Genomic DNA, 11,101 nt, shown 5'->3' on the forward strand with positions numbered 1-11,101 from the left:
TATCAGAAGTTGTTAGAAGAAGTTAGACAGGGCAAGAAACTAGAATTCGTAGTGAGAGATGACGGTCTATTGCTACACCAGGGCAGAATGTGCGTTCCTAATAATGTTGACTTGAGACAGATCATTTTGAAGGAAGCACATGAATCTCCTTTTTCTATGCACCCTGGTGGCATAAAAATGTACAGAGGACTGAAAGGACATTACTGGTGGATGGGTATGAAAAGAGATGTGGCAGAATTTGTTTCCAAATGCCTAACTTGTCAGCAAGTGAAGGCAGAGCATCAAGTACCAGCTAATTTGTTACATCCATTACCAGTACCGGAATGGAAATGGGAGAGAATAGCGATGGATTTTATGATGGGACTTCTGAGGACACAGAAGAGTCATGATACAGTATGGGTTATAGTTGACAGACTGATCAAGTCTACTCATTTTTTGCTTGTCCGGATGGACTACAGTTTAGAATGATTGGCCAAGTTATACATTAATGAGATAGTAAGACTGCATGGAGTGCCAGTATCCATCGTATCTGACAGAGATCCTAGGTTCACTTCTAGATTCTGGGGTAGTCTTCAGAGAGCCCTGGGAACTAGTTAAACTTTAGCACGGCATTCCACCCACAGACAGATGGTCAGTCTGAGAGAGTAATACAGATATTGGAGGACATGCTACGGGCTTATGTGATTGAGTTTGAGGGCAGTTGGGACACACTTGCCTTTGATTGAGTTTGCTTACAACAACAGCTACCAATCAAGCATTAGGATGCCTCCATATGAAGCTTTGTATGGCAGAAAATGTAGAACCCCATTGTGTTGGGATGATGTGGGTGAAAGAAAGATGATTGGACCTAAAATTATTCAGCAGACTGAGGAGAAAATCATATTAATTAGAGATCGACTCAAAGCTGCATCAGATCGTCAGAAGTTCTATATTGATCTGAAGAGAAGGGATATTGAGTATACAGTGGGTGATAAAGTATTCCTCAAGGTTGCCCCTTGGAAGAGAATTATGAGATTTGGCAGAAAGGAAAAATTGAGTCCTCGTTTCATTAGGCTATATGAGGTTTTGGAGAGAGTGGGTCCCTTGGCATATCATTTGGCACTACCTCCAGAGTTGGAGAAGATACATAACGTCTTCCATGTGTCTATGTTGTGGAGGTACAGATCTAATCCATCTCATGTACTACCAGTATAGGAGATTGAGGTGAATCTAGACCTCACATATGAGGAAGAACCCATAGAGATTTTGGCTTATGAGGTGAAGCAGCTACGGAACATGCAAATACCGTTAGTGAAAGTGCTGTGGAACCATCATTTGGGCCAGGAGGCTACTTGGGAACAAGAGGAGACAGCACCCACAGCCATTCAAAGATTGATACAGGTAAAATTTCGAGACGAAATTTATTTTAAGGGGGGGGGGGAGAATTGTAACACCCCTATTTGCATAGCCAGGTATATTTCACTGTTCCGATGACTGGTGTCAATCCGAATAATTAAGGGGATTAGAACCACATCTAAGACACCTAGATAGCCCTGAACACAAATAATTAGTAATTGCCAAACAGTTAAGCATAAATAAGAATAACAGAATATAAAAAGTTAAATGAGCCGGGAGTCACAACGATGGGTAACCTTCTCGGGAATGACTGCGAGGTCAGTCTAAACTCAAATTTCGAACCATAAAATGTGACACTGCAGTCCTTAGGACTATTGCGAACATAGTGGAAAAGAGAAAATCACGAAAAAAATTGTTAAGCAGATCAAATAATTAGGTCAGGGATCCAAAAGAAATATTGAATTACTTGCAAATTGGATCGAACCGGCGAGGGGCAAATTGGTCAATTCACCCCTAGAGCTGACTCCTGACCTAACTGTCTTATAAAATTGGAGAAAATAAAATTTCAGAATCGAGAATTAAATTAAAGAACTAAAGGAAAAATGAAGGAAAAAGAAAAAGAATTAAAAGTTGAATTATTACATCACACATATGACATCATGGATGATGTCCAAATTTATTTTAATTTTCTCCCAATAATTGAGCAAGTCAAATATAATTATTAAACACATAAAATACAAAAAAATTAAAAGAAATTTCACTCTTCTTCCCTTACCATTTTCGGCCAACTCTCTCACCCTCACTCACCTCCATTTTTACTCCTCCATTAAAGCTAGAGCAAGCTTTTTACTCCCATTAATTAACCCTAATTCTCAAAAATTTCCCCTATAAACCTTACAATCTCAACTAGAAAAAGAGATTGAAGAAACAAAGAAAAGGAAGAAGGGAGAAAAATTGAAGATTGAACTCCAAAGCTGAGGTAAGAATTGAAATTGAAATTTTTAGTTTAAAACATATGTTTTGAGTTAATTTAACTTAGATTTTAACTTTAATTATAACAAAAACAATTGTTGAGGGACCAGATAAAAATTTCAGCCAGCTAGGGTTAGGGTTTGATATGAATGAGTTTGATGGTTTTGAGTAATTATTTGAGGTGAATTAGGTGTGTAGAACATGAATACACACTTTAAATTGCATTAGATTGAATTTTGTGTGTAGCTAGGGTTTTGAACATGTGAAAAATTGAAGACAAATTTCAGAATTAGCCAAATGATGTTATTGACCTTATTTGAGTTGAGAAATGGTCAATTGTGACCATTTTTAGTGTGTATGAATTGTTGGAACCAATTTCCAATTCGGATTAGAGAGTGTCAATCTGCAGGCAGTATGACCTAGATCCCTTTTAGGGATCAAAATTGAAAATTTACTAACCCAATTAGTGTAAGGCCAATTGGGAATGAAATTAGACAAAAAATGGCACATTTTTCATTTGGGATTATGCCTAGAAAATGACCATAACTTAGTGAACAATTAGGCCAAATCTGGATTGGGCAAACTGACCTGTACAAAAATGACTAAATAAACAGTAGTTACGTAAGTGGCCATAACTTGGTCTAGGAATATCCAAATGACCTGAATATTTACCAGTAGAAAGGTGAGATATAGCCCTACAACTTTCATGAAGACAACAATCCCAAAATTTGACAATAAGCTATCCAAAAACTCACCTGCAGTCAACTTACAAAAACTGCCATTAACCAGTAAATGCCCAGAATTCTGGGTAACACCAAATTCGGCCAGCCATGTTCAAATGGCCATAACTTAGGCTACAAAACTCTAAATGGAGTGATTCAAAAAGGGAAATAAAGTTAAGACAATAAGAAACAACTTTTATGAAGAAAACTTAGCCAAATTTCCACAGCAACATGACCAATAGAATAGTGCAAAACAGGACACCAAAATTGAAAATTTGAAATTTGTGCCTAAAAGACTTAAGATTTGAGAAAACAACCAAAACTAACAAATTATATAACCAAAATGTGGTCTGTAGGTGAAATTAGAATTTACATACCCATTAAGCATTAGAAAGTCAACAAATTGACTTGAATAGTATCGTGAATAGTAACCCCGAAATACAAATTTCAAAGAACGTCAAATTAAGCATAATAAAGTTAGATTTGAAATTATTTTTGGACTTATGATAATTTATGGCACTGAAACACTGTAAAATTATGTGTTTCTGTAACACCCCTAAGTTTGGTAGTGCGTTCTGCTGTTCCGGTGACCAGTGCTGTCCGGACAGCTAGGATGCCTAGAACTACACTTCAATATGAGTGAGGAGACATAAAATAATGAAATATAAGAAAAGAAAATACAAGAAAAACAAAGGAAAAATAATAGCAAAGAAATGTAACCAAGTTAAGCGAGTCAAGAACCCTAGCGATGGGTGACCGCACCGGGAAGTCACAGCGTGGACCGTTGACTAGCCTTGGACTACGGGGAACCCTGGAAAACATTTTTAGGACTTAAATAGACCCTTATTGAAGAATAAATATCATTAGGAAGATCAAAGAAAAATTAAATAATTAGTACAAAGAAAAGTGAGAAATCGAAAAACAGACAAAACCCGGTGTTACCGAAAAATCGGGAATGCAACCCGAACAAGGGCATTATGGTCAATCGACATCCCAAATTATATTTTGACCTAAAATTCCATTAAAATAAATAATATTACACTTATAAAATAAAATGAAAAATTAATTTGGTGGTACCTAAAGTAAATAGCAAAAATTATGGGTTAATGTGGAATAAATGGGAGTTAAACTTATTATATGATTTAATCTAAGTAAGTGGACCACTAAAGAATTAATTAAAGGCTAAATGGGGCAGGTGTACACCCATTATACCATCAGTAATTTCATCTTCCTCACTTGGAATCACCATGCCGTACCAAATTCTCCAAAGAAAACTCCCATGGCCGCCCACCTTCAAAGCTTAATAATCCCATGATCAAGCCTCCTTTTCCCACACCTTTCTTCATTAAAGATTGTCTACACATCATAAGGAAGAGCTTGATACAAAAATCAAGAAGTTTAATCAAGGTTTGGCAAGTCCCAACCATAGGTAAGTTTACATTTTTGAAGATTGCTTAGTTAAACTTTGTGTACATGTTATGGGTGTTGGATTTGTGAAGAAAATTTTCAAGTTTGAGAAGTTATTGATATGTTCATTTTGGACAGCCATGGAGTTATGTATTTAATGAAATATTTGTACATATATTTGATGAGAAATTATGTTGATTAGGGTGATTAAATGTCCTAGTGAATTATTCCATATGTATATAGTGATTTTGCACTTGGAATGGAAATTGATGAATTGTAGGACACTTGGGTATTGAGGAACATTTTCGGCAACCTTGGGACTCTTGGATAAATGTATGTGTTTATGAAGGTATTGGCAGAATATTGACATTGAGGATTGATGGATATGTATATAGAGTGATTGTGTAAAGTGTATGTAAGAATTAGTAATGTTTAGGTGTATATGTGATTGTACTTAGACTTTGTAAATTTGAGTTTTAATTGGTGTATTGAGGATAATTGTAATCTGCCCAAAGTGACTTTAAAGTGAAGTGGAATATGGTTTTGGTAATGTACCAAAACAGAATTGGTAAGGGAAGTGAACATATAGTAAGGTAAATGTGTCATTGATGTATGTTTAAGCAAGGTAATTTAGGGCAGTATGTATTTTAGCCTATAACTTTAAATGTGTAACCTCAATTGGTATGAGACCAATTGGAGGTGAAACTAGGCACAAAATGTGCCAACTTTCATTGAGAAAGCATACCAAAATTCTTCTTGCAAGGTGACATGAAAAATGACCAATTCGGATTGAGTACACTTGAGGCCTGAAAATTGACCAATTGGGCAGTAGTTAGTATTTAGGCCATAACTCACTCAAAACAGGTCCAATTGACCTGAAATTTTAACCATGAATAGTTAAGACCCATACCTACAAGTCTTATGAAGACACCAAAGCCCATAAATGACCATAAGCAAGTCAAACAGCTTGCACAAGTTCGGGTTCAAAAACTGGCCGAACCAAAGTTGACCAAATTGACCTAAAATTGACCTAATTTGATGCCATTTGACCAGCAATAGTATAATGACCATAACTTGGTCTACTTAACTCAGAATGACCTAAAATTTTGCCCCGCGTTCCATAAGACATAGATCTACAAGTTTGTAGTTTTGACCGAAACCCGAAAATCGAGGGAACTAGGTCATCCAGCTAGGTCAAACTAGTATTCCGGAATCCAGCAATTTGCAATAAAATGCAAGGAAACGCAGTATACATAGAAATGAGTTTGGTAACACGTACCAACCCTAAAATACAATCGAAAATGATATATTAATAACGTCAAAACCTAATTTACCTAGAACGCATCGAGGGTCGATATATTAGGTGATTAAGCAAATAAAGGTATTCAGTGAATAATTGAATTCAGTGAATTACTTATCGAACATTATCGATAGAAACAGTTTAATTTAGTACTGAAACACTTCAAATTGTGTTTCTCAGTTACCAAAGACTCAGGAAAAGGGAAGGAAACACTGAGTCCAGAACAAGAGACAGTTATCAGAGGTTTGTGCACAACAACTATTTCTTTTGAATTATTTTCAATTGAAATAAATTATGACTATTTGCATATTATTGTTTTAAGTTGTGAAATTGTGAAAAATGGTTTGAATGATATTTGATGGATACTTATTGATTGAAAAGCACTGTAATTGGTTTGAAACCACAGCTATCATGTACATTGATTGTATTCCTCGCTAGCTTGTCTAGTGGGATGAATTGAATTCCCTCTCTGGCTGAAGTGTTGAGGTGTGTGCCTGTTGAGGACGAATAGAATGAGTACTCATATTTTTGCCATCTAGCTGTGTTATTCCTCATTAGTCATTGACTTTTGGGATGAATTGAATACCTCATTAGCCATCGGCTTTTGGGATGAATTGAACTTGGGAACATGATTAAAGCTGTGTGTGATTTATTGATGCATATTGTAAGATTGTGAAATGAGTTTAAATTCTTATTGACATTCACTGTCTTTTGAATTTAACTATGGTTTTAAGTATCCACTATTTACATGATTTATGAATTGTGATTTAAATTTGTATCTGATTAATGTTGTGCACCACTGAGACATTGTCTCAGCGATAGCTTTTTATTGCTGTCGCAGATAGACAGACAGACAGGGCAGCAGACTAGGTTGCTAGTACCTCCAGCGAGAGACTATCGGGTATATTGAGTATACCAATATTTTGCATTTTGTACTGTAATGAATGACCACTGTATGTACATATTGTTTTTGGTTTTGAGCAGTTGTAAATTCAAATTGTACCTTGAAGTTGTAAAATAATTATGAGTTGTTTTGGCTTGTAAAAATTGTATTATATTTCCTTTATCTCAGTCTTTGCAAAATTACTATGGATTTGAGTTAAGAAACCTGTTGTGTTGAGAAAATGTTGGAGTTGAGATTTGGAAATATATTGAAGTGCTTTTTACAGGTTTTCTGAAGAACTGTTTTATCCAAAATACAGATGGCACTCTGCCAAAATTTTTACAGAAATTCCAAATAATACAAATGAGTCAGTTATTTCACTTCAGTTCAATAAGGTTTTTAACACCTGTAAATATTGCTCACCACTGTAAAAGAAGTAAGAAAAGTTTTTAAAATCCCTTGTAGTGTATTTAATGGGTTATCAGTAGACGGAGTTAGTAATTCATTAGGTATACTACGGGATCATGTTATGCCTTACAGAGGGGTAGGGTGTGACAGTTTCAGTGGAAAAGAATACAGGGAAAGAACCCGAAGCATCGAGTCAAGGTCAAGAGGTGACTCGTATAAGGTTTGTGCATAACATTAATATTTTTTAAAATTCATTTGCAAAGTGCATGAAATGAATTACTTATATTGCAAAATGTGTATTATACTTTTAACTTAAATTGTTGAAAGTTTACTTGTATGTGTTTGAAATGGCAATAAATATTTAGTAAATTGTTAAGATAGTTTTGAAACCACAGTATCATGATCATATATTTGAATACCTCACTAGCATGACTAATGGAAAGAAATAGTTTCGAATTTTGATTTCCTCTCTAGCTGAAGTGTTGAGGTGTGTGACAATAGAGGAAGCAATTGAATGGGTTCCCATAGTTTGAGCTAGCTAGCCTTTTGATTTCTCATAAGCCTCTAGTTATTGAGATGAATATGTTTCAAATGGCATGATATAACTGTGTGTTTTTATGAAATTGTTTTGAGACTTCCTAAATAAAATTGTTTGGACTAAAAATTTATAAATCATGTTTTGTATCTGTTTTTCATGTTCAGTTCAATAATTGAATAAATGTGATTTGAATTATGCAAAAACTGTTATTTTAGTATATTGTGCACCACTGAGTCATAGTACTCAGCGATGGCTTGTAACACCCTCACTGTAGCAATTCCGTACATTCTACTGTTCCCGTGACCAGTGTCGGTCTGGACAGCTAGAACGTCTAGAAAAATATTTAGACTAGAGTGAGGAGTCACAAATAACTCAAATAAGTGTAAGAAAAATTAAGGAAAAATTTTAAAAATAAAAATACAATCAAGTTAAATGAGTCGGTGCCCTAGCAATGGGTGACCGCACGGGGAAGTATTGGTAAAGACAGGTACCAACCCCAGACCCATGAGAAAATTCATTAAATAATTTTTGGGACTCTAGAGAAGAGTCATTGAGGTTTCTATGGCATTAGAATGCCAAGAAAATGTTTAGAAAAATTTTTCAATCGGTGCAGACAATTTTAGTCTATTAAGCCAAATGGAGGGCATTTTGGTCATTTCGTCTTCAGAGATGATTTTTTGCCAACTTGTCCAGTTAAATAAATAATTATTATGATCTAAAATATGAATAAATATTGCTACAAATTAAATTAAAATTAAGTAGTAAAGAAAAGAAAAGAAAATGAAATTTAATTAGGATTATGACATCATGCACATGTAAGCATGATGTAATAAAAATTTGTTAGCCAATCACTATCCAACAAGCATTCATAAAAAGGATAAAATGAGATTAAAAAACCCAAAAATCACTCATCTTCTTCCATTTTCTAAAGTTGGCCGAACCATTCCCTAAAGAAAGCTCCATAGCTTCTTCTTTTTTTCAAGCTTTATTTCTCTTAATTTCCTCCATAAATCTTCATACAACCTTCACAAAAAATTAATTTCTAGTCTTGGGAAAGCTATTGGTAGTAACAAAGAGAAGAAATATTGAAGTTTTGGAGAGCTTAAATTGATCTCAAAGAGGTTAGTGCACTAATTTATTTCTATTTCTTTTCTAAGTATGACAAGCTTGCTAAATTAAGTTAGATTGATATAAGATTAAAAGAAATTTGTAGGGATAGAAAATTTCTAAATTTCAGCAGTCATTATATGAGTTGTGGTTTGATGGTTTTGAGGAAATTATTTGTGTTTATTAGTGATATTGATGAGTAATTGTGATAAACAAATTGATTGGCATGTGTTTACATGAATTGAAGAATTGTGAGTTAGGATTTTTGACCTAACTTTGAGGAAATTGATGTGTGTCTTGAAATGGATGATGTTGAGATGATTTAATGACCATTAGAAGTGCTATATATGTTAAATGAAGTTTGTGGAGTTGGGAGAATTGAGTTTGGGACTGTTGATTTTTATGCGGGAAAATCGGACCTTTGAGTCCAGTGCATTATTTGAGTTATAACTGGAGTTGTGTTGCACCAATTGGTGTGAGACAAGTTGGAGATGAAACCTAGTACAAAATGCCCCATTTTTCATGAAGAAACCATGCCCAAATTCTATCCATAAGTTGACCAATTTACTATCCCAATTCGGATGTCCAGACCTTGAACCCAGAAAATTGACCAAATGAACAGTACATGTTCATCGGGCCATAACATCTTCTAGACAAGTCTAAATGATCTGAATTTTAACCAGTGGAAAGATTAGACCTAGGACTACAACTTTCATTGAGAACACCAAGCCCAGAAATTCCTCTAACCAAATGAAATTGTTGACTCAAATCGGGACACCAAACTAACCTGCACCATTCTGTCCAGAATTTTCTGGACTACAGCTCACCCGACTAGTTTTAGCAAAATGGCCATAACTTGGTCTGTAAAAATCCAAATGCAATGAAACCAATGGAAAAAGTTTTATAAGACATAGATATACAATATTTATCTTTTAACCAAAACCCAGAAACCTAGGGAACTACGTCAATTGACTAGGTTAAGTTAATATATAAATTCTGGAAATTTTCAAAAGAACCATTTGACCTCAGAACACACATTTAGCTATATCTCCTACTAGAAAACTCCAATTGGGTTGGGCCATATAGATCTGCAACCCTAAGAAATAGGGCTCCAACTTTGTTTTAGACTTGGTCCTCAAATTATGAACATAAGAACTCCAAAATGAGAGTCAAAATTTCTGATCTAAACATGAGTCCTGGTAGAACAGGGTACATGAGTCCAGGCTAGTAATTTGGCCATAATTAATTCTACAAAACTTGAAAAATTGTAATAAAAATTTCTGAGTGACTATAAGACATAGAGAAACAAATTCTATGAAGGGAGTGTGGCCAAACAGTCGCCACATCCTAGTCAATTTGCTATGCAAAGACAGTGCACCAAATCTGGACCTAAAGAAAAGCCCATAAAACAATTAGGCATATGAGATGAAATGAATTAGAATAAATTGTTAAGCATAAAAATAACATGAATTAATGAAATTATAAATACTTAATAATATTGTTCTGCCCAAAGTACACCTAGACTCATTTATATAGCTTGGATCGATTAGTATACCAATTAGGGACTACATATTGCAGTACTGCCCACAGGGATAATCATTGGCAGACAACATATGTCTAAGATGATTATTCTACTGGCTTTATGCCTGCCCGATGGCCATAGTGCCAATTTTTATTATTACTGGCTTATGCCTGCCCGCTGGCCTTGTGCCTGATATGACCGTTGTATACTTGATAGACATACGGCTGTCTAACTTGTATACTCCCGTGTATCCAGTCTTTATAGTCTGTCATAGGTTACTTGGGCACAGAAATGAGTATAAATCCTTAATTGAAATAAATACATGAGAAGATTGTTAAGGTGAACTTCATTGAATTAAACATAAGATACATGATAAAAAGACTCCGATTAATTTATTTTGTCCAAAGTTCTATAAACATGTAAAAGACCTAGAAAATTCATAAAATTTTATCTTTCTCTATAAGAATACACGTAGAATAATTATTTCAGTTATTTGTTTATTTTTATTTCAATATATGCACCACTAAGCATTATGCTTAGCGCGTTGGTTCTTACCACGCGTAGGTACAGGAGAGCCACAGCAGCAGCAGCAGTAGAGCCTAGACAGAACTTGAGCAGATCTGCTACAGTGTAGATTGTCACCTCACCAGTTCTTTTTGGTAGGGCTCATGTATAGTTAGATTTTGTATTTTGGTTATTGTATGTAATAAATCAAATGGAGATATGCAACTAAATTTTGGATTGTATATAAAATTATATATTATTGTGAGAATGTTATATGAATAAAATGCAGGTTTATTTTATTTGAAAATATTATGAGTAATGTTATGATATGGTACATGAACGATTAACATGAGAAATGATGTGACAGAATGGGATAAAAAAAAATTTCTACACATAATATAAT

This window comes from Hevea brasiliensis, chromosome 2, assembly GCF_030052815.1.
Source record: "Hevea brasiliensis isolate MT/VB/25A 57/8 chromosome 2, ASM3005281v1, whole genome shotgun sequence".
Lineage (NCBI taxonomy): Eukaryota > Viridiplantae > Streptophyta > Magnoliopsida > Malpighiales > Euphorbiaceae > Hevea > Hevea brasiliensis.